This window comes from Callithrix jacchus, chromosome X (genome assembly GCF_049354715.1).
Source record: "Callithrix jacchus isolate 240 chromosome X, calJac240_pri, whole genome shotgun sequence".
Classification (NCBI taxonomy): Eukaryota; Metazoa; Chordata; class Mammalia; order Primates; family Cebidae; genus Callithrix; species Callithrix jacchus.
The window spans coordinates 27661937-27686993 of NC_133524.1; the positions used below are offsets into that span (position 1 = coordinate 27661937).

Consider the following 25057-nt stretch of genomic DNA (forward strand, 5'->3'; position numbering starts at 1 on the left):
ATGTGTACGGTTCCAAAATGTGCATTAAATTTCTTCTCTGTTCTCTTCAGGATTAACAAGTAAAATAAAGCCACCATGCCAGTATATTGGGATTGACTGAAATTCAAAATATGAACTAAGATTTCAAAGCAGGCAGGTTTACAGCAAAAAGCAATACTTTAAGTTCCATGTTTTCAAAATGGTTGGAAAGCATATATAGGAAAGGTATATATTATATTCATGTTTCACAGGTTAAGATATCTGAATCCTAAAGCAATTATAGAATTTTCTACAATTCCTCAGGGAGATTATATCCAAGTGAAATCACTGTCACTGTTTAACTGAACTGTACATCTTTGTCTAAATGGACATTTCCATTTGTTTTTAACAAGAAAGTAGTTGGATTTTCACCAAAATTATAAGATGCTTAATTTATTGCAAGGGTTCTTCTTTATATTAACACAATTCAACTAAATGGTCAGGGGAGTCAGTTGTATCAATTTTGTAATAAATATTTTGAGAACTATACTAAACTAAAAATATCTAGCATATTAATGTACCATGTAACATTCTACATACTATTTTATCTCTTATAAACATTTCAATAAAAGACAGTTTCACTTTCCGGTGAAAACATACATTATGCATGTATCCAAGCCCATTCAATCAGCAAAAATATATATATTAAGCTTATTTTCTTTAATGGTATTACTGTGCTACTTTATACAACCAAGTATAGGAATTAAACATGACATATCTTATTTTAAAATGCAACTTATGACTCCTTAAGAAAATCTTTTAAATTATTGCATGCTAATTTAAAAAGATATCCTCTAAAATGTTAATGTTTATAATTAATCAAAGTACCTCAATCAATTTTTGCTGGGGGGCTGGCAGTTCAAAACGTGTAGAAAAAAATACATTATTTCATTTATCTGAATCCTAAAAGTAGCTATTAGCTTGTATACCCAGTTCACTTAGAAAAAAGCAAGAAACAGCAATATTTCAGAAGTAACAGTTTCGAGCTTCATAAACATTTTCCCAAATAAAAGTCAAATTCTTTTCCTGTCATCTAATATCATACTTATAATTAATCTTCACTTACAATTCAGGGAATGAGGTGATTATGTAGGCTTTTATCTATTAAATGCCTACATATCTTTATCTTTACTGCCACAAAACATTTGAAAACAATATTCATTTGTCTTATTGCCAGCTATGAAAAACTTGATTTAATTACCACAGGTGAACTTATATTACTTCAAGAGCACTATAAAATATTAAGAATGAGAAAAGAAAAAATACAGTTTATCTGTTCCCTCACTAAACTTTTAGTGTTTGGTATTCAGATCTTTATAAATCTATACTCCTGACAAAATAAAATTAGGAAAGTATATTGGTTTTAAAAAATAAAAATAAAATCACAATTTCTCTAAAAAAGAAAGGCTATCTGGGAATTCTAAGTAACTTCTACTCTTTTTTGTTTGCTGTTTTTTTACACCATAAATATGTCAATGAAAAGAGTCAAATTCTGTAAAATATTTTTAGAGATTTATTCTGAGCCAAATATAAGTGACCATGGCCTGTGACACATCCCTCAGGAGGTCCTGAGAACATGTGCCCAAGGCTGTCGGGGTACAGCTTGGTTTTGTATATTTTAGGGAGGCATGAGACATCAATCAAATTTATTTAAGAAATACATTGGTTTGGTCCAGAAAGGCAGGACAGTTCCAAGTGATAGGGGGTTCCAGGGTATAGGTAAATTTAAACATTTTCTGGTTGACAATTGATTGAGTTTGTCTAAATACCTGGGATCAAACAGAAATGAATGTCTCGGTTAAGAAAATAGGTATACAGACCAAAATTGTATCACGCACATGAAGCTTTTAGCTAGCAGGCTTCAGAGGGAATACGTTGCAAAATGTTTCTTATCAGATTTTAAGTCTGTGTTGATGTTAATGCCAGAGAGGTATAATGAGCCACGTTCAACCCCCACTTCGCTTCATGGCCTGAACCAATCTCACAGGTTAAATATTAAGAGCCCTGGTTGAGTAGGAAGTCCATTCAGATGGTTGGGGAGCCTTAGAATTTTATTTTTGGTTTACAAATATATACAATTTTTACTTGTCAATTTTAAAACAAGAAAGTTCTGTCCCTTCTTGGACTTCATTTTTTTTTCCTCTGTAAAATGAGGGAAATCAGATTATTTCAGTTATTTGCCATTCTTTTTAGTAGAAGAAGCCTTCTGTTAAGCAGTCTTTAGCAGCATCTCAAAGCAGTTAAAAGTAGTCTTTGATCAAAATATTTTTAAGAAAATGTTATGTCACTACTGTGTGACAGGATATGTTTACTATACAAATCAGGACAGAAGTTGCCTTTCAGAAATTTTTTTAATTTCAATAGTTTTTGGGGAACAGGTGGTATTTCATTACCTGGATAAGCTCTTTAGAAGTGAATTGTGAGATTTTGGTGGACACATCACCCAAGCAGTGTACAATGTACTCAATGTGTAGTTTTTATCCCTCATCTCCCTTCCACCATTCCTCCCACTCCCCAGAATCCATTGTATTATTCTTATATCTTCATTTCCTCAAATAACTACTAGGCTTAACTGTTTGTAAAACAATCCAATATTAAAGATATACATCTTACCAGAAATGTCTGAGAAGAACAATTTTGTTACTATCTTTCAAAGTGTGAAAGCAACTAGAGGAGGAAAAAATACAGTAAACTTGAGCTCAATTAAGTTTAAGGTTACACTCGAGAAATGGGAAATTATTAATATACTGGGCTTTTCTACTGACTTCTATATCCACCATTTAATTGCAGAATAAAAAATTAAGATTTAAAATTCCCCTCCCCCCCCCTTTTTTTTTGAGACAGAATCTCACACTGTGGCCAGGGCTGGAGTGCAATGGCTCGATCTCGGCTCACTGCAACTTCTGCCTCCCTGGTTTAAGAGATTACAATCTAGTAGACAACAAACAAACGTTACATGATGTAATGAACATAAAGAAACTAGATTTAAAGAATTTTAATTGTATAACTAAATGCATATAGCATATTCAATTGAGTATACTATAAACTCAGTGCATCATCATATATTTTTATGCTGGATGACTATCCTTAAGAAGGTTTCTCATCTGCCTTTCTAATATTCTTAACACTGTTCACTCTCCTTTCGTTTCCATATCCTTGGCTCAACCCTCATCTCAATAGACATCTTGGTCTTTCTCAACTGTACTTTTGTTTCTCTTTAGCTAAGTGTAGAATCTCTCCAAATTAACCTTTTAGCATATATGTTTCTACATTTACTTCCCAAATCAGTTTGATCCATTCTCTTAAGGAGGTCTTGTATACATAGTGATAATTTAGTAAAATATAAAATGTGGTCAAAATGTTGTCCAAAGGTCATTAAAAAATATGAATACTATCCATCTCACTTTGACTATAAAATAGCACATACAACACATTTTTAGCAAGATGCCATCAAATGAATAAAAAGTCTTTGTTTTAAAATACACTAAAATGTTAAAGAGCACCACTATACAAAAGCAACTTTTCCAGGTCTACTACACTACTGAGCTCATATTTTGGTTTTGATTTAGAACATTTTTTGTCTTTAATGCATTCCTTTGCAAAAATTTTCTGTAAGAGGAATATCTGCTTTTCATAAGTCAGTTAAGCTCACCTATACTGAACATTTCTTTTACAATATAAAATAAAGTTCTCTCATTTCTCTATTGTTTAATCTCAAAACTTACTTTAATTATGTAGATATTGCAATGTGATTTTTATCCAACTAGCATGTTGTAATGAACAGGGTGATAGTTCCCTTTCAAGGAAGAACTTGTTGCCCTAGTTGCTCTCCAACTTTTTAGGTCCTGTTCCAGCTGCCCACCTCAATGTCATGCCCATTTCTGGCATCCCAGATCCAATGGCTGCTCAAAATGCAGGCATTAAGATCCAACCTTCAGGCCCATAAGGGACAATTCTGAAGAACCAGTCTAATTCCAGAATTTCCCCCATGAGGTGAGTTGAGACTTTTGATAGACCTGCCTCAGAACCCGACATTTTTCTCTCCCCAGGCCTGCTTTGTTTTCTTCCCTTCCACGGGTTTTGGTCCTGCAAACTAAACTTTGTCTCAGAATCTGCTTCCATGATTGTTAAACAAGCAAAATAATTTTTTTTAAGTCATCACATTACAGGTGAAAACCTGTCAATAATTGTACAGGTATTTTTAAATTTCATAGTAGTTGTCTGCACCCAACAAGGCAGAACATTTCTAGGAATGACTTGAGCAAAATCTTTAGTTGATGTTGCCTTACCTGAAAAATTGCCAGATTAATATGATTAGGGTACTACAATCATGTAGTCAAGTGGATTAAAAAAAAAATAGTGCACTAGTCTCCTCTAATTGGGATTCCAACCTGGGGCTATTTCTGGCGCTGGCGCGGCTCCAAGGCCATCCCAGCCATCACTCTTCCACCTGCTCCTTAGAGACGGGAAGATGAGCACTGGAGCTCGAAGTTCAGCCCGTCCTTGGCCTCCAAGTAGAAAAAGGATGGCACTGAGGAGCGGGGTCGGGGAGGGGTGTAGCTAAGCAAGCTGCCTTCGGTGAGACCCGGACAACGCTGGTAAGCAATGAGAAGGAGCCCAGCGAAGTGCCAACACCTAAGAGACCTTGGGGCCGACCAAAGGGAAGCAAAAACAAGGGCACTGCCAAGACTCGGTAAACCACCACAGTTCCTGGAAGGAAAGCAAGGGGCACACCCAAAAAACTGGAGAAGGAGGAAGAGGAGGACATATCACAGCAGTCTTTGGTGGAGGAGCAGTGACGGTGCGTGCTACCCGCTCCTCACTGAAGGAGCAGCTTCCTTCTGGAACTGGACAGATTTGCTCCGCTCCCACCACCCCTGCCCTTTCCCCAAGCTCACCATCACTGCCGCCTCCAGTCGCCACCCCCATCTTCCACCTGCGCCCTCGCCACCACACTACACAGCACAACAGCTGCTGCAGGGCCCCCATGAGCTGAGTGGGGAAGTTTTCCCATGCCCTCAGTTCCCAGCTCCTCCCACCCACCCACGCATATATACGTGCCCTCCCGTACAAGGCTAACGTCTCACTTAGCCGTACCCTGCACTTGCTGCATTCCCACTCGCTTGGTGGTGGGTGGGGACATCGCTCTCTGAGCTTTTGGTTTGTGGGCACCCTCTCTGCTCCTCCACTGTTCACTCTGGCTTCCCACAGTGGGACCTGGGAGGGTTCCCCTGGCCACAAAAGGGGCCCAGCCCCATCTCATCCTGGCATGCCCAACTCCATTGCCCTAGCAGCAGCAGGTGTGGCCAATAGAGGCAGGTGCTGGTCCCTAGGATTCCGCCAGCCAAACTGTCTTTGTCAGCATGTGGGGCTCACACCTTTCATCCTTCCCTGCCTTCCTTAGTCCCTGCACTAAGTTGGACAGCCCCCTTTGGCTACAGGAAGGCAGGAGGGGTGTGAGTTCCCTACACCCTCTTCAATGTGGCCCCAACCCCCTTACCCTCCACCTGGGATCTGAGTTTATATTGCGGTGATGGAGATGCAGTAACCTATTGTCCAGGTGAGGCCCATGAGCCCTATGGCCTCCACCTGAGGCAGGCTGGGGCTGCTCCCTCCAACCCTACTTTGCTTCTGCCACTGGGTAATTTCCCCCTCCTCAGATGGGGCACCAATAACAAGGAGCTCACGCTGCCCACTCCAAACCCTTCTGCTCCTCCCTGCCCCACCAAGGTTCTACTTTCATTTTTCCTCTGATCACAAACTACCTCTGGATAGTTGTGTTGTTTTTGTTCAGTGTTCCATTCTTTGACATCCATCGTTGCTGCTGCTACCAGCGCCAAATGTTCATCCTCATTGCCTCCAGTTCTGCCCACGATCCCCTCCCCCAAGATACTCTTTGTGGGGAAGAGGGGCTGGGCATGGCAGGCTGGGTGACTGACTACCCCAGTCCCAGGGAAGGGGGGGCCCTGCCCTTAGGATGCTGCAGCAGAGGAGCAAGGGGGCCTGAATCCATCATTAAGGGCCACTTCCTTCACCTGTTCTGTTGGAGAGGCGTAGCCACAATTTGTTCCAGCCTGGGCCTACCCCCTTCTAGTTTTCTATTTGCAGTTACTTAAATAAAAAAACCCTTTTCTGGGAAAAAAGTGCACTAATAAATAACAGATGAATAATTATGGAACATCTAGTCTCTTGTTCACAATGAATTGTGCAGACAAAAACTGCACTAACCCTATCTTTGAAGAATACTAGGTTACACGAATTGAAACAAGAATTTTGAACTACTTTGTCTCAAGAAACTACCATATAATTTGTTTACTTTTTATAAAATTTACTAATTTTGAATAAACTTAAAAAAATTCCCCAAACCCAGTTTTTAATTAAATATTTAAATTACTTGCTATTCAGCAGGAAATTTTTAAAGGAAACAAATTTTTAAAGCTAAACAGACTGAAAATCAACTCACCTTAGATCTATTAGCAAATTGAGGTCACAGGGCAAACTGTAGTTCTTAAAATTAGAGTGAAAGATACACATTAATTCTAGTTTACCAGGGGCAAAAGACACAGCTGAAGACTGGTAGAGTAATTGACTAATTGCTGTAGATTCAGTGGGGACATTTGAGAGATTAAAAACTCCTAGGAAGTCAGCCTTTGGGGTCCTCCATACTGAATTTTATGACAAGATTTTATGGGTGAAGATCAGAGAAAAATATTTTTATGCATACCTCCAGGGGAAGGGAAAAGTAACCGTTTTGCAATACACCCGGAGTGTCTGTTCTCATTAACAAAGGACTGCCCTAAAGAAAAACTATTTTTACTAGAGCCTATCCAATATGGGTTTTAACAGTCTAATTGATGTGGGGGAAGAGAGATACTCAACTCTAACTCCTTCTAGCCAGCTGTGTAAGGGAAGGAAAATACACAAATCCAGTGCGCTCTAAAGTTCCTGTATCATATAAAGAAGTTCAGAAACACTTAAGGTCATAGCCTAGGGACCCACAGACCCACTAAAACATTGAGACCTAATAGTAAGAATATATTAATAGCATGCTTCTCCTGTGCCTTCATACTACCACATCAACAGGGTTCTTGCTTCTAAGGCTTATATTCTATTTAAGAAATCTCTATGAAAACCCAAATGCCACAGAGGAGAAGAAAACAAAGACACCAGAGAAAATTTTAGCCTCTGGCATCTACAGCTGAAGCAAACAGTTAACACAACCTAACACATAGATAAATCTAACACCTCACACAAAAGACCTATTTACCTCAGTTCCTTTTGTTACATGTAGTTAGGCATGAGTGGGGCAGGAGAGGGGTCTCCCCTCACCACCCGATAGAAATGTCTGGTAATGATTTGACAATTATCGTATTGCCTCTCTTAAAGTGATAAACTGGCAACCAGCGCCAAGGCGAGACCACTTCCTCATGGTCCACACCTGTTAACATTAAAGTATTAATTAAAAGCAGGCCCCAGGTAGAAGCAACTATGCACATTAAGAGACAAAAATGGCAAAGTATGCTCTATCAGGTACATCCCACCGGAAAAAGGAAGAAAGCTTCAGATGGGCATGTGTATAATTCCCTAAACACACTGTACATGCTCAATTCCAAAAGGTAAGCAGGGCACCATGCATGTGGAAAGCCCACCCTAAGGAAAGAAACATGGGAAAGAGGCAAGCCTATAAAGTCCCAAGATCAAGGTTAAAGGTCCCCCACCTTTTTTTCCTCTTTGATCTTCAGATGCCTACTTGAGTCTCTTCCAGGGGTTCTTTCCTTTCTTTCCTATTCTAAAGCTTTTTAAATAAACTTCAACTCCTGCTCTGAAACTTGCCTTGATCTCTTTTTCTGCTTTACTACCCTAAGTCAAATTGTTTATTCTGAGGGGAAAAGAATTGAAGTTGCTGCAGATGCGTGCAGATTCACTGCCAGTAACTCAGGTAACTAACAAAAAGTGGACAACATGCAAGAACAGATATGTAATATAAGCAGATAGATGAAAACTCTTAAGAAACAACCAAAAGAAATGCTGGTAATCAAAACCACTGAAGCACAAATGAAGAATGTCTTTAATGGGCTTATTATCAGAGCACCCAAAAAAGAAACAGTGAATCTGAGGGTATATCAATGGAAACTTTCATAACGGAAATGTAAGGAGAAAATTAATGAAAAATTGATGTGTAAAATATGAAAACTAAGAACTGTTGGACAATTACAAAAGATGTAACTTACATGTAATGAAAATACCAGAATGAGAAGAGAGAAAGGAACAGTTTCATCTCTTTGGGAAGAAGAAAACATTTTAGAATAGATAGGGATAATTCAATGTCTGTTATTCTTTTTTTGTCTTCAAGCTTGCAGTAGAAGTCTCATCTCCAAGACCCTGGAAGTGGTTGACCCACTAAAAAAGGAGCCTCTTATTCTGAATTTGTCTTTAAAAAGCTTACCACCAAATACCAATTTAACTGTGACATAAGAAGAAATACACCTCCCTTTTATTAAGCCATAGTGATCTAGGGGTTGTTTGTTACAGCATGTATTCTATCTTGAATAAGAAACAAAAATAAGACATGATCCTTTTACCTGAGGTCCTTACTGTCTTAATAGTAGAGAGCTCATATACATACATTTTATAGTTTATTATTGTCTTTCTCCTCTATAAGGGTAATTCTTTTTTTTGCAATGAGAAAAAGATAGTTTTTAATTTATTAAAATTCTTTATATTTCTCCACCAATTATTTAGAAGATTGTGTTTTCAGAACTTTTATAAAAGTATCTTTTGGAACTTCAATGTTGCCAATTTTCCTCAGCTTTTTTCCCCCTTCTGCTTGTCTCTTCAAAAGTTTCATTTTTCAGGTAATATCACCACCATAACATTTTGCCAAAACATTTTTCCTATAGGCTTTCACAGTTTCTCTTGCAATGATTTTACTTCCAATAGAAGCTTGAATTGCTATCTCAAACAGTTGCCTAGGAAGACAATCCTTGAGCCATTCACACATGGCTTTGCCAATCGAGTGTGCTTTGTCTTTGTGTACAACAGTTACCAGCTCCTCTACGGTATTTCCATTCAGTAGAATATCCATTTTCACAAGTTCTGCAGTCTGGTAGCCTGCATCTTCGTAATCAAAACTGGCATATCCAGAAGATAGAGATTTCAAAGCGTCATAAAAATCTACCACAATTTCATTCAAAGGAAAGAGATAATTAAGTATAACTCTATTTTGATCAATAAACATCATATTCTTCTGAACTGCCCTTCGAGCCTGGCATAGCATCATTATTTTTCCAGTGTATTCATCTGGTGTGATAATAGTACCCAAAACAACTGGCTCCAAATATTCTGTTACTTTTGATTTATCAGGGAATTGTGCAGGATTTATAATTGTAATTTCTTTTTCTCTATATTCCTTTATCAGTTTTGATGATGGAAGTACAGCTTTATATGGAACAGTAGGGGTTGTCAAAATAACAGAAGCATTATATTCTTGCTCTATTCGCTGGTTGAATACTTCCATGTGCAAAAGTCCAAGAAAACCTAGCCTCCAGCCAGCACCCAGAGCAAGGCTACTATCTTGATGAACTGTCACACTGGAATCATTTAAAGTCAGTTTCTCTATGGCACTCTTTAGATTGTTATATTCAGATCGGTCTACAGGATATATTCCTGCAAATACCATTGGTTTTGCTGATTTAAACCCGGTCAAGGGCTCCACTGGTTGCTTATGTAAATGTAATGTATCTCCTATTTGTGCTTCAGTGACATCTTTCATCCCAGCAATCAGATAGCCCACCTGTTCTGCATATAATTTATGAGTTGGCTGCTCATTAGGATTCAAAACTCCTACTTCATTAACTTCGTATATCTTTTGAGTATGTGCAGATACAATTTTATCTCCTTTGGAAACCACTCCATCAAGTAATGCTACATTGGCTTTCACACCTCTATAGTGATCAAAGGTGGAGTCAAATACCAAAGCTCTCAGGGGATTTTTGCGATGCACTTTAGAAGGGGGGATTCTTTCAATAATTGCCTGAAGAACACTCTCAACGTTTGTTCCAAGTTTAGCAGAAATCTTAATACATTCATCACTTGGAATATCAAACACTTTCTCAATTTGGTTTTCAACCCTTTCAGGATCAGCATTCTTCAGCTCTATCTTATTTATAACTGGAATTACCGATAGGTGTGCTTCAAAGGCAAGAAAGAAGTTTGCTACAGTTTGGGCTTGAATACCCTCATTTGCATCAACCACAAGTAAAACACCCTGGCAAGCAGTAAGTGACCTGGATACTTCATAACTAAAATCAACATGGCCCGGTGTATCAGTGAGATTTAAAAGGTACTGCTTTCCTTCACAATTGTGAAAAAGAGATGCTGTCTGTGCTTTAGCAGTGATTCCTCTTTCTCGTTCCACTTACAATTTATCGAGAACTTGCTTATTATTCTTTATCAATTGTCCCTGTAAGTTCTAGGAGCCTGTCAGCTAAAGTACTTTTGCCATGATCCACATGTGCAATGATACTGAAGTTTCTAATATTTTCAACAGGAAATCTAGACATGTCAAGTTTTTCCTTGAGGTCAGCGGAGCTGTAGAGCCTGTCAGTTGCCCAGGACTCCACAGCAGCCCCGAAGGTTAACGCGGGCCAGGGCCCCGAGACCACCAGAAGCGAGGCCCCAGTGGCCCGCCACACAAGCGCGCGTGCGCACCCCCAGCCCCGACCCACAAGGGTCAACATGACCTGGGCGGAGGAGGCATCAGGACAGGGTACCGACACGCAACGGCACCATAGCCCGCTTTTATTCGAAGGTACCCCGGTAGGGTCGGGTGGACAGGACTCAAACAGATCCTCTGAAGTGGAGGAGACAATGAACCCTTGGCAGTTCCGCCCAACTGCCGGCTCCGGTTTAAGAGCAATTCTTACTTATGGACAAATAAAATTGTTAAAAGGAAAACCTTAACCAAATTAAATTTAACAGGGTTTAATTGAGCAAAGAACCATTCACGAATTGGGCAGCCTCCTGAGCCAGAGTAGGCTCTGAGATTCCAGTGTAGCCACATGGTAGGAAAAGATTTATGGACAGAAAAAGGAAAGTGATACACCTTTCTGGAATTTAATTGATACTCTAAAAATTCTTTTTAAAAAGAAATTTATGTCTTTAAAGGAAATCTCCATTTTTAAGGATATCTACCTCTGTACATTAGAAATTCTTACTATTCTTTTAAATTTACATAATCATACCTCTGTTCAAGATGCTTTTCTGATCATCTTGTCTTGAGTTATCTTTTACTTGAGCACATTTTTACTTTTCTTGGTTTGAGCAAATGATGATACAATATTTAGGCCTAAAATCTTAGCTTTGTGTTTATGAAATATACATATATATATATATATATATATATATATATATATATATATTTGTCACAACTAAGAGTTGTCCCTTTAGAAATGCAATTTGTTGCCTAGTTAACAATTGCTTAGAGCAATGAAATAGGTAAATGGAGAAAAAAACTTTTTAAAAGCTGGCAAATGAAAATCCGTTATGAAAACTGTAAGATCTGCTTCTGTGTGTTTGTATGTCTACATGTGTTATGTGTCTGTGATAATATTTGGCAAATAAAGCTAGTTTTAATTGTAAGTAAAACAGGAATGGCTTCAAAATTAACAGATATAATTAGATACTTACTTTATTTGACCGTGAGCTGTTTTTGGTTAGAGCCTCTGGATTTAGGAGTTTGGGTAGGTGATCATGATTAGGTCTAGAAACATGTTCTTAGTTCCTGCATCAGCAGCTAGAAGCCAGAATCCAGCCCGATATGGTCTCCTTCTTCCCCACTTTTCCTGCTTGTCTATAGGTTATTTTGGGAGGGATTGGATCTGCCAGGTATAACAGCCTTGTCTTCCTTTGCAGCTTCCAGGGCCTAAAACTTATCCATGTATAAGCCAGAAAGTACTCAGTTCTTCAGAAACTAAGGATTTTATTTTTATCTCAAACATTGGCTTTGACTCTCAGGTCCCCTTGATCAACTTAGCCAGTTATTTTTTTCCCTGCCTAAGTATGAACCTGCAAGAAAGAAGAAACAAAGTGGGTAGAACACAAAAATCCCCGTGAATTTCCAAAAGCTAAAGTTTACACCCCCTGTAATATTGCCACTGACTACAAGATTCTTTCTGACTCAGTCAGACATAAGAGGCCTGTCACTGGAATCAAGATACTTAATTATCAGTTCCAATCTGATCCTAGACCCAGTCCAGTTTCTATTGCAACTTCCAAACCCAGTTGAAATCTGAAATTTGCTCAAAGAAATTTGGAGAGCTCGAAACACAAATCCATGGAGTTTTGGAATCCAAGGGAGAATTTAACTATGATCCCCAGTTGCTGTGAAAGAGCAGTGGACACAATGGGCCCAGTGGGTACCTTTCTTGGTCACTCAGTAAACTTGGGGGTTGCTAGAAGCTCTACCTTCTATCCCACATCTGACACCATCTGTTAAAAAAAATCTTAGCTGAATTAAATGTAACATTTAATTCTCTGCTTTAAAGCCTTCTTCTGTTCTGTTTAATTGTGTTCTTTAGAGTTATGTCCTGTTGAAAGAAACTGAATTACAGAACAACAGTAGAAGTCAGTGTTATACAAAATATCAGAATTGCATCTAAGGACAAAGAAGCAAGCAGAGAAAAAATAGTCTTGATATAAACAACAACCCAGAGGTAAATATGCTGGCAGGAAAAATAAAAAAAGTAGGTTTGGAATTTTTATTTTTCCTATTGATTATGAGTTTCAAAAAAGTAGAATGAAGAGAGAGAGGAGGAATGATACTTGGCTCTCAGAAAGCCAAATTATAAATCCATAAGAGAATGAATTATAACCACTCCTGATTTTGTTCCCACACTATGAAACATTACTTTCCTAATTATACAAATGATTAAATAAATGATGTATTATTTTACATCAAATACTAACATGGGATAACCTACATGCTGAACTTGCCAAAGTGAAACCATGTAAGACAAAATATCTTCATTATTACCTTTAGAGTGAATGAATCTAGGTAAACTAGGGAGTATTGTGTAAAAAATCATCCTGGTGACTTGCAAATCAATTTGAAAATATCTAAGAAAAATGACAGTGTGAACACCCTACAATCCAGCATTTTTCACTCCTAGATGCATAATGTATAAGAATATTTAGGGCCGGGTGCGGTGGCTCAAGCCTGTAATCCCAGTACTTTGGGAGGCCTAGGTGGGTGGATCACAAGGTCAAGAGATCAAGACAATCCTGGTCAACATGGTGAAACCCCGTCTCTACTAAAAATACAAAAAATTAGCTGGGCATGGTGGTGCGTGCCTGTAATCCCAACTACTCGGGAGGCTGAGGCAGGATAATTGCCTGAACCCAGGAGGCGGAGGTTGCAGTGAGCCGAGATCACGCCATTGCACTCCAGCCTGGGTAACAAGAGCAAAACTCCGTCTTAAAAAAAAAAAAAAAAAAATATTTATAGCAACATTGTAATACAAACAACAGAAAGCAATGCAGTTAGAATCAGTGATATAATTTAGGTAGAGTAACTTGTATCAAATATAGATGAATCTCTAAAAACCAATGTTGCACGAAAATGACAACCTATCAATGGATCATTGTAGTCAATGCCAGTTTTATGACAAACTACATTTGCATAAGAATAGTCTATAGTGCTTAAGAAAAAATATTTATATAGTAACCATATAAGACATTTTAAGATTAATAAAGAGCATTACAGGGGAGGCAGGAAAATATTTTCCTAATAAGGGGAGGCAGGAAAATATTTTTGTAGAAGAGTGTACAGGGAGCTTTCAGTGTATTTTGTAATGTCTTATTTCTTAAACTGGGTGGTATATGTGTGTTCGCTATTTTAATATTTATAAATATTCTGTATGTTTGAAAGTTAATAAATGTTAAAAAAAAATCTCTTCATAGAATGCTAACCTACTAAAAATATTTGCGTTTAGGAAGAAAAGGGTGGCTGTTAATAAACACGCTCTAAATGCTTCGGTTATCCATCGCTGCATATCAAACTACCCCAAAACTTAGACATTTAAACAATCATTTTAGTTGCACCTGGCACCTTTGTGCCCCTCTATATGACTTTTCTTCTCATATGCCATATTTGAGCTTCCTTACAGCATGGTTGTGTTAGGGTAGTCATATGCTTTATACATTAATATTTTCAGGAGGAAGCACCACAGTTTAAAGCTAGAAGTTTCTTAATATCCAATTTCATGTTACACAGAGTGTCTTCTGCCACATTTTATTGGAAAGTGTACATTCAAGAGGAAAGGAAATAGACTCCACCTCTGGATGGGGGCAGGGCAAGTTCCACATTGCAAAAAGAATGTGAAATTGGAGCTGTTGTTGCAGCTAACATTAGAAACCCAATCTATCATATCAATATTAAAAGTTGTTGTTCTGGGATGTTGGATTATTGGTGATTTCTTTCAACATTTTACTTCTCAGCAGTCATCAGTTTGTCTACAATGATCATACATACAATGTTTAAAAGACAAATTATCTAATGTAGAAAGTAAAATCTTACCTCATAATAAAATTAACAGTAGGTTAACATTGGTTATTAAACATTTTTTTTTAATTTTTTATTGGATTTTAGGTTTTGGGGTACATGAGCAGAGCATGCAAGACAGTTGCGTAGGAACACACATGGCAGTGTGCTTTGCTTTCCTTCTCCCCTTCACCCACATTTGGCATTTCTCCCCAGGCTATCCCTCCCCACCTCCCCCTCCCACTGGCCCTCCCCTTTTCCCCCCAATAGACCCCAGTGTTTAGTACTCCCCTTTCTGTGTCCATGTGTTCTCATTTTTCATCACCCGCCTATGAGTGAGAATATGTGGTGTTTCATTTTCTGTTCTTGTGTCAGTTTGCTGAGGATGACGTTCTCCAGATTCATCCATGTCCCTACAAACGACACAAACTCATCATTTCTGATTGCTGCATAATATTCCATGGTGTATATGTGCCACATTTTTCCAATCCAGTCTATTATCAATGGGCATTTGGGTTGATTCCAGGTCTTTGCTATTGTAAACAGTGCTGCAATGAACATTCGTGTACATGTGTCCTTATAGTAGAACGATTTATAGTCTTTTGGATATATACCCAGTAATGGGATTGCTGGGTCAAATGGTCTTATTTGAATATAGCTATGAAAGTTTTATAAATGTGATTTGATATCTTACCTTCTAAACAATGAAATCCAATACAAAAATTAAAATACAAAAATATTCAAACTTCACTCTTGACTCCTTATCCTCTCCAACTACACTGTGCCCCCATTTTTTCTAGCTGTTGAAGACAATCTTCTATAAACATTGGGTAATCATTTTGTCTCCATTCCCTTACCTCTCATTCAAACGTTAATCCATCCCAAACTTCCTTTTGGTAATACACGCTACATAAAACTGCCATGTTCAAAGATGATTAAACATTTAATTAAAGCCAGTACTATGAATGAGAGAATAGTGACTTGAAATAGAGAAGAAATTACTCAGTAAAAATAGTCAGTGCAACTACAAGTGTAGAAACTTACAAGTTTAGTTAATAACAATATTACATGCACAGAAGAAAAACAGTTATCATAAATCATTGCATTATTATGTAAAAAAACAATTAGCAATAATACATAAGAAAAGTGGCAGATTGGGCAAAGTGGAAAAGCAGAGTGGAGAAGTAGAAATTATACTCAAGTAATGCGTTTCCCGTAAATGGAGACATAAAGCAAAAGAAAAAATAGAAAGAGAACTTGACAGAGAAAGATTGATTTAAAATTTCCAACTCTATTTAAAAGGGAGTTTAGAAGGAGAAAACAATGAGGCTGGAAAGGAGAAAATAGCTTAATTCACCATGTTCAGAAAGAATTCCCAGCGTATTTTTCTTCCAGATTTAATCATACAGTATTGTTAAATATAGCTGTAATCCATTCAGTTACTCAAGCTAGAAATCTGGCAGTCATCTTTGATATATTTTTTCACTCATTAATCTTAGATCATATATATGAACAAATGTTTCATAACCTCACAAATATCTCTAGGTTCTGTCACCATTTTGTTTCTGCTTCCTAGTACTTTGTAAACAGTTTCTTTTTGTGCATGTCTGTTCTAGTCCTATCTCCTCTCTATATTGTATCTAACATATAAAGTAATATGCATACATATGTATAATCTCTTCCTTTGTAAAGTGCCAGTTTATGTCTTTAACTTTCTATTTTTTTGCATGCTCATATTTTTCTAATTAATTAAAATTATATTTATATTAACTCAGTGTTGTAAAAATGCAGACAAATAGATATGCTCATTGATTTTTAACTTTTTTTGTTCTATTAATTAAAGACATTCCAAATTTGGGGTAGCCAAATACAACTATTTATTTAAAATGTGGTTTAAATTTGTGTGTGAGAGAAAGAGAGAACAAGTGTGTGTATTAGCTTCTTTATGGAGTTGAGATTCTGCCCTTTTTATTTTTTTGGTTCTTTGTACTAGATTTTATAATTATCATAAATGTGTGATTTTTAATTTGTCTTTATTTTAAAATCATATATCTTTATTATTTTGTATTTAGTCTTACATGAGACACAAAATATACTAAAAGTAGAATATTTAGCACAATTTTACTTTGACTGGATTTGCAAGTAGGTTTTTAAAAAAACTAATTTGGGTCCATTAAAAAAATTTTTAAATTAATTTAAAAATTGAGGTTTCAGATTCAGATTATTTTTAATATTGCAATTATATTATGTCTTTATCTTGAGTAATGATTCCTAGGAGATAACTTGATCTTCCACCAAAGAGTAGTGGTTAAATAGATTATGTATGAGAGAAAGAAGAGTTTAGATACTTTCTTTCATTCAGTTGAAATTAAAACTTAAATCATACTACCATCTAATACTGTAATTTATTCTTATTTGGCCACAAATGCTTTGTGATTTGCTTTTACCTACAGAATTGATATTGGACTTCTAAGTCTAGTTCTCAAAAGGTCTTGAGAATTTCTTGGAATTTCATTTGTTGAAGTTTTTTCTTATAGAGATATGTGACTCAGCTGACAGCCACCACCAAACTGTTAGAAATGTGAGTTAAAAATAAATAAATAAACAAAATAAAAAAGAAATGTGAGTTTAGACCATTAAGGTCCGATTGAACCACCAAATGACTATAGCTATTTCAATGACAGTGGAAAAGACTAGCAGAATTATGCAAGTGAAGCCAGTCCTTATTGTCAAGAATAGTGGGGAAAAAAATGGTTGGTATTATGAGCCACCAAATTTTGAGATAATTTGCTTTGCAGCAATAGGCCATTAATACAGAAATTGGTTCCTAGAAATGGAGTATTGCCCTAATGAAACGTGAAAGGTAACACTGTTTTCGAGACTAAGTGGTACGGGGAAGCTGGAAGAGCACTTTGTTTCATGAAATCCTGAGGTAGAATGTTAAAACTATCAGTTGGATTCCTTGTAAATTCTAGATACTAGTCCCTTGTAGGATGCATAGTTTGCAAATATTTTTCCCCATTCTGTAGGTTGTCTGTTCACTCTGTTAATTATTTATTTTGCTGTGTAGAAGCTTTTTAGTTTAATTAAGTCCCATTTGTCTATTTTGGTTTTGTTGTTTGTGCTTTTGAGGTCTTGAATTCTTTGCTTAGACCAATATCCAGAAGAATTTTGCCCAGGTTTTTTTCTAGATTGTTTAAAAAGAAGACATACAGCTAGCCTACAAGCATATGAAAAACATGCTTATCACTAATAATCAGAAAAATGCAAATCAAAACGACAACAAGATACCATGTTAAACCACTCAGAATGGCTCTTACTAAAAAGACAAAAAATAACAGGTTTTAGTGAGGCTGTGGAAAAAAGGGACTGTTTTGACACTGTTGGCGGGAATGTAAATTAATACAATCACTGTGGAAACAGTATTAAAATTTCTTAAGAACTAAAAACAAAATTACCATTCAATTCAGCAATTCCACTATGGGGGATCTACCCAAAGGAAAAGAAATCATTATATAAAAAAGATACCCGCACTTGTATGTTTATCAAAGCACTATTCACAACAGCAAATGTATGTAACCAACATAACTGTCTATCAATGGATGATTGGATGAAGACAATGTGGTATATATGTACACCATGGAATACTATTCAGCCACAAAAAAGAGTGGCATATGTACTCTGCAGCAGCATGGATGGAACTGGAGGCCATTATCTTAAATGAAACAACTCAGAAACAGAAAGCCAAATACTGCATGTTCTCACTTATAACTGGCAGCTAAATAGTGTATATACATGGGGGTATGGAATGACAGATACTGGGGATACAGAAACATTGGGGCATGGAGAGTTGGATGAGTAGAAATTACTTAACGGGCAACAATGTACATTGTTATGGTTATAGATATACTGCAAACTCACATTTCACCAATACACAATATATTCAAATAACAAAATTGAGTTTGTATCTCTTAAATTTATACAAATTACAAAGAAACCAAAGTATCAATTGGGAGCTTATAGTTCATATGATAGGCACTGCAAGAGAGAGATGAGCTGAGGAAGGAACTGTGTAGAATGCAACTCAAAACTTGCTATTTTACATTCCCACCATCTCCAGCTGACAAAAGATTCTCAAAGTAAAAAAAATTCTCTATGCTGAAATCATGCTCATTTATTATAACCTGGCTATCGTCTACAAGTACTCATATTTTGTTTAGTCTGTAAAATATTAACTGCTGGATACCCAAAATACCCAATAAGTAATAATTAGTCAGTATACTAGTTATTATCTTATTCCCTAACTCTCTTACTTCATAGATTTAATAATTTAGAACTTTAATTTAAAATAATCGATTTGAAAAAATTGGCCTATGCCAAGAAGTTTCTTTTCCAAGGAAGAAACAAACAAACAAAACATTTATATCTCATATTTTAATATGTTTTATTATATGACTCTGGGTAAATTTTATCTTGTTTGAGAGAGCTGCTAAAAATATTTCTTCTAACAAGAAATACTAACATACCTCGTAGAAGGAATCTAGGAAGGAAAATAGTAGTATTGACACACACCATTGACCAAGATGGTCTCTCCTGGTAGTTTAGTGGCTAAACAAACAAAAAAATAATTGAACTTAAAGAAAAGCCTATAAATACCAATAATTGCATGCAGCAGCATCATTTTGGTAAATAGAATGTGGGAAAGACTGACTAGGAGCAGGATTGCCCTCTAATTATTTCTCATCTTTCCCAGCTTGCCCAAGGAAATATCTGTCAAATGAACCTGAGAACTTAAAGAATGTAAAAGGGGGAGGCCAGGTGCAGTGGCTCACACCTGTAATCCCAGCATTTTGGGAGGCTGGGATTTGGGCGGGTGGATCACAAGGTCAGAAGTTCGAGACCAGCCTGGCCAACATGGTGAAACCCTGTCTCTACTAAAGATACAAAAATTATCCAGGAATGGTGGCACATGCCTATAATCCCAGCTACGCAGGAGGCTGAGGCAGGAGAATTACTTGAACCCGGAGGCAGAGGTTGCAGTGAGCTGAGATGCCATTGCAGTCCAGCCTGAGCAACAGGACAAGCCTCTGTCTCAAAAAAAAAAGAAAAAAGAATGTAAAAGGAAGTTATATATATATATTCATTTTATTTTATGCTTGATGATTTAGGTCATGTAAAAGGCAAGGTCAGTCTTCTGATCATATTCACTGAGTTTATATTAAGGGATAAAAATTTCTGGTGCTATCATTGTCATTACTACTAGCGCTACTGATACTAGTAGAATAATAGCAAGAATATTAAAGCCAATAGTAATTTTAATATTATTCTATCTTATATAAAAATTAAACATACTAGAACTAGGTATATCAGAGTGATGTTTCTAAATATTTTACCATCTACCGAAAAAATGGTGGGAAATTCTTGCCTAGCCACCTCAAAAATTGGTTTGTAAAAACTAGGAAAAACCAGAAACAATTTCACTAGGGGGAAAAATCCTTTAGATTGTTTTTCTAATGTTGTGTAGGTAAACGAAATAATAAGGAATTTAGCAGTGGAACAATAAGAAGTTGGGACAACAGAAAATAGGGCTGAGGGTTAGCCAGCCTGCATCCCACTCTTAAACGCAGTATCACTCTTTGAATCTGGTGATTAACTAAGAAAGACTGATAATCTGGGGGAAAAACAATTTCTAGGGCATGAAGGGACTGATGATTCCCAAGTGGGGTCATGAAATCTCTCCCATATTCAAGATTACCAAATGCCTGAGGAAACACTTATGTGTAAGGTAAAATATTGTCCTATGTGATGAAGTTAGTGTTCTGGGAAGCTGCCTCTTGAACAGCCCTTTGATGGCTTTGCTGACATTTGAAAATGTCCTAATTCCATTAATTAAAAGCGCTTCACTACACATTTCCTCCCATAAATGATTCCTAACTTGCAAAGAATGACTAAAGGGATTGAGAAATAAAAGGCTGTGTTCGAACTGTGAGTTCTTTTAAGTAGTGAGAGAAATTACCAGTTAGATCACATATGGAAAATCATTTTAGACTCTAGGTTGAAGACCTTTTTTTTTTTTTTTTGAGACAGAGTTTTCCTCTTGTTGCCCAGGCTGGAGTGCAATGGTGTGATCTCGGTTCACCAGAAACTCTGCCTCCCGGGTGCAAGCGATTCTCTTGCCTCAGCCTCCCGAGTAGCTGGGATTACAGGCATGTGCTTCCATGCCCAGCTAATTTTGTATTTTTAATAGAGACAGGGTTTTCCCATGTTGATCATGCTGGTCTTGAACTTCCGACCTCAGGTAATCTGTCTGCCTCAGCCTCCCAAAGTGCTGGGATTACAGGCATGAGCCACTGTGCCTAGCCAGATGAAGACCTTTTTTGGAAAGCTAATGTGTGAATAAGAAACTTGATTCTTCTGAGATGTGGAGGAGCTCCACCTGGTAGGATAATGACCACTGTTTCAGCTGGGGCTTCCTAGAAAATCTGAGACTGAAGGAAAATCTAATACTTCATTGAGGAGGTAATAGCGTGCTGTGAGATTTTTTTTGAGGGGGATAATAAGGCAAATGAAGAAGGAGAAACAAACGTAAGGGGATATATTACTGAGATGGTCACAGCATCCCAACATGTGCTGCTGGTAGCTTGGTTTACTGGAAAGGATGGTTCTCCCTGGTTTACAACTACTAGTAGTGGAAAGGAAGAATTATATGTATGCCATTTTTGCCTCCTGTGATTAAATATTTACCCATAGAGCATCAACTTCCTTGTACTACTTGTTTTCATCATCAAATTTCTTTTGGTTAGGGAAGCCAGATCCTAAGACAGCGGTGGCAAGCCCCAGTGCAAGGTGGTGACATAGCTCAATAAGTCTTCCTTCAGGGTAGATTGAAACCTCTTCTCTGTGGCTTACAAGCATGATTGGTGACAGTGAATCTTCCTGGAGGGTCACCAGAGCACCAAGCAGAAAACCAATGCCAGGTGAGTTTAGGGAAATGGATGAGTTGTGCCCAGTACAAATGGGAATCAAAAATTGAAGGTGTCTGTCTGGATTTATGACAAGAAGGATGTTGTAGGCAGTTCTGAACCAGTGCTTCTTATACTGGCTGGAAGATAGATTTATATTCAAAGCAAATGAGCCTGGAGTTGGAACACTTAAGAAAGCTTCATGATGAAGTATGACACTTTCTCTGAAGAAATACTAAAAAAAGAACAGAAAATGGCTCCTATCAAGAAATATTTTTTGCCACTGAATTTGGGACTCAGTCTCTGCTAATTTGTTCAGGAGCCAACAATCTGCTACGACTAAGTTAGAACAAGCAGCATCTTACAGCTCTTTGATACAAATCTTCAACTAGAGAGATTTTTCTATAGGCCTATCCCTGATGGCCTCATGACTTGCACTGTGGGAATACTCAGCCCTGTCTTTCCAGAGTTAATGGTCAACACTAGCCTGAATCAAAATTTTTTGGCCAGTGTGCCTGGATCCCCTTTTGGTTCTCAATCTTGAATATTACCATATGCAGACCATGGCAACCTGGCCTCATCAGTGGCCACTCAAGGAAGCAAGTCACTCTACCCAGATTCATATTTTAGATGTAACTTGTCAAGGTGTTATTTTCTTTAAGCTCAAAGGCTCTTCCATCACCAAATCTTAGTGGATACACACTACTAAGGCACTTAAATATATGAAGCATACCTAAATACATAAGGTTGTGAATATTAGAAGCAGAGAAACTTCTGTAACTCATGATACTGTCAGTAGGTGAGGTTGGGAGGAGCTGGCAAAGGGAAGTTGTAAAACAATTGACTTCTGGGCTATTAATGCTAGAGTTGTATTAAGAACTAAGAATCTTAGTTATATCTATAACTTGTGTAGCAAAACACCAGTTATGATGTAGCTATCTTATTGACATATAATATTAACAAATGCCATCGAGATGAAGAATGAATGGTGAAATAATACATTCATTAAACGAAGTTAAAATCTATTTGTACTCACTTGGACATAATTATTCATAATATAATTACTTGATTTTCAACATGTAAACAGTATTTCTTTATGGGCATTGACGTGCAAATTTATATATGTATGTAAGTCATAAGAATATAAAAATCATTTAAAAGTAATTCAGTCTTTTACAACAATTTATAATTTAACTGTTGAATATTTTTATATTGAAACACATATTCACTTTCTTCAGTTTGTTTGGTGTCAAAAGGATATTTCATTTGCATACATTTACATTTTAACTCATAATTATGTCCATCATATCTTATGTGTGAATATAGGCATTTACTTTGAAGAGTTTAAAATGTAGTTATATCTAGCTATTTGAATAGTCTCTATATTAAAATATAAAAATATTGCACCCAACTTTATCAATTGCCATTTCCATAATAACCAAAGGAAGTTCAAAAAGACTCTTCACATCACTGCTCAAAATAATTTCCTAAGTCTTGTGTATTAAAAAAATATCATTAGATGACTCTATGCTCAGTATTACAATGAGAAACTATAAGGGTAACTATATTTCCCTACCCCATACACTATTATAAATGTGGCATAAACATGACACATTTATATGTCCATTTATTGTACACATATTCATGTTAGCAAATCAAAATATCACCGTAGAGTTACCTGAGTAAATATTGTTGAACTGGCTCAAGTGGCCCATTAGGAGTCATGAAAATCTTCAAAGCTCCCAAGTGATCTTGATCCCATAAGAAGCACGTAATGTAGTAATGAGAGTTGCTCATGTGTAACTCAGGAGTGTTTTAGCCACCCTCCTCCCCACCCCAACTCCTGCCTTCCAATAAATTAGATTAAGTTAATTATGAACTATTTTAAAGATAGGTCTGTAAAAAATTTGAATGACCTGAGGCAATGGACATCTCACCAACAGCTAGACTTTGGGAGGTTTCTAAGATTAGTATGGGGGAGAGCCAGGAAAAAGCAAGTGACAAAACTCTATTTGGCTTATTAAACTTCTAATCATTGAATACCAAAGGAATTTGATTGAACATATTCCTGGACATCACTAAAGAATAACAATGCAATAATAAAGCATTTATCAATAAAATGTACATTAAAATTCGGTGGAAAATTCTTCTCTGAGCTCTCATACAACTTTTTTCTTCTGGGGTATGGAAGAGATTATTACTAATGAGTGAAATAGTGATATGCAATTTATAAACAAAATAGATTTTCATTCTAAAGGTGGAACTTGCTTTCAGTACCCAAATGACTAACTTGACTGTTTCAAAATGAACTACAGGTATTGATCAATCAGCAGACTGTGCTTCAATTTGGACATGGATCATCTTATATCACATCTTGGAAGAAAATAGTATTTGACAAAAAGATGAAAGACTATTTGTTAGACTAAAGTCTATATTTAACATGCTCACTTATTTTTTCTTAGAAGAAATGAATTCAAGCGGTCACAATTAACTTGTGTGAAATCACTCTTTTGGACCTCAATATCTGGCAACATGGTTTTCTTCTCAGACTAATGTCGAACAGTTTCTCTAAGTGGGCTTGCAAGATTAGCAGAATTAGCACCAGTAACTTGCTAGAATTTATAAGGAACTCAAACAATGAACAAGAGAAACAAACAACTACATTAATAACTGGGCAAAGGACATGAACAAACGTTTCTTGAAAGAAGAAATGCAGGCAGCCAATAAACACATCAAAAAATGCTCAGTATCACTAATCATCAGAGAAATGCTAGTTAAAACCTGTGCTTCAATTTGTAAACAAACACTGAGATACCATCTCACACCATTTAGAATGGCTATTCTTAAAAAGTCAAAGATTAACAGATGTTGGTGGGGATTTGGAGAAAAGGAACACTCATACACTGTTGGTGTGAATGTAAATTAGCTCAACCTCTATGAGAAACAGTTTGGAGATACCTCAAAGAACTAAAACTAGATCTACCATTTCACCCATCAATCCCACTACTTGGTATTTACCCAAAGAAAAAACATCATTATATCAAAAAGACACCTGCAATTGTATGTTTATTGCAGTGCTACATACAATAAGAAAGTCGTGGAACCAACCTAAGTGTCCACCAGAAGTTGAATGGATAAAGAAAAAATGCTGTAAATACATGAAATATTCCACAGCCACAAGAAAGAACAAAATCATGTCCCCTTTGCAGCAAAAGGGATGAAGCTAGAGGCCATTGTCTTAAGTGAACTAACACAGAAGCAGAAAATCAATATAGCATGTTCTCATTTATAAGTGGGAGGTAATCAAAGAGTACACATGGACATAAAGATTGAGAGAATAGACTCTGGGATTTGGTTGAAAAATTGCCTACTGGCTACAATCACCAATATTCTGGTAATGGGCACACTGGAGGCCCAACTCTCACTGTTACACATGTAATACCCACATGACAAATAAGAAAATGTAATTTTTTCTGTGTGTGTGACAGAGTCACACAGGCTGGAGTTCAGTGGCATGATCACGGCTCACTGTAACCTC

At 36.8% G+C, this 25057-nt stretch overlaps 2 pseudogenes; one reads left to right on the forward strand and one right to left on the reverse strand.

Annotated features, from left to right (window-relative positions):
- LOC100393155 (uncharacterized) overlaps nucleotides 1-5552 on the forward strand; it is a 29662-nt pseudogene extending 24110 nt beyond the window's left edge.
- Nucleotides 5553-8746: 3194 nt separating this feature from the next.
- Nucleotides 8747-10757, reverse strand: LOC100393515 (translation factor GUF1, mitochondrial pseudogene; annotated as a pseudogene).
- Nucleotides 10758-25057: the final 14300 nt, after the last annotated feature.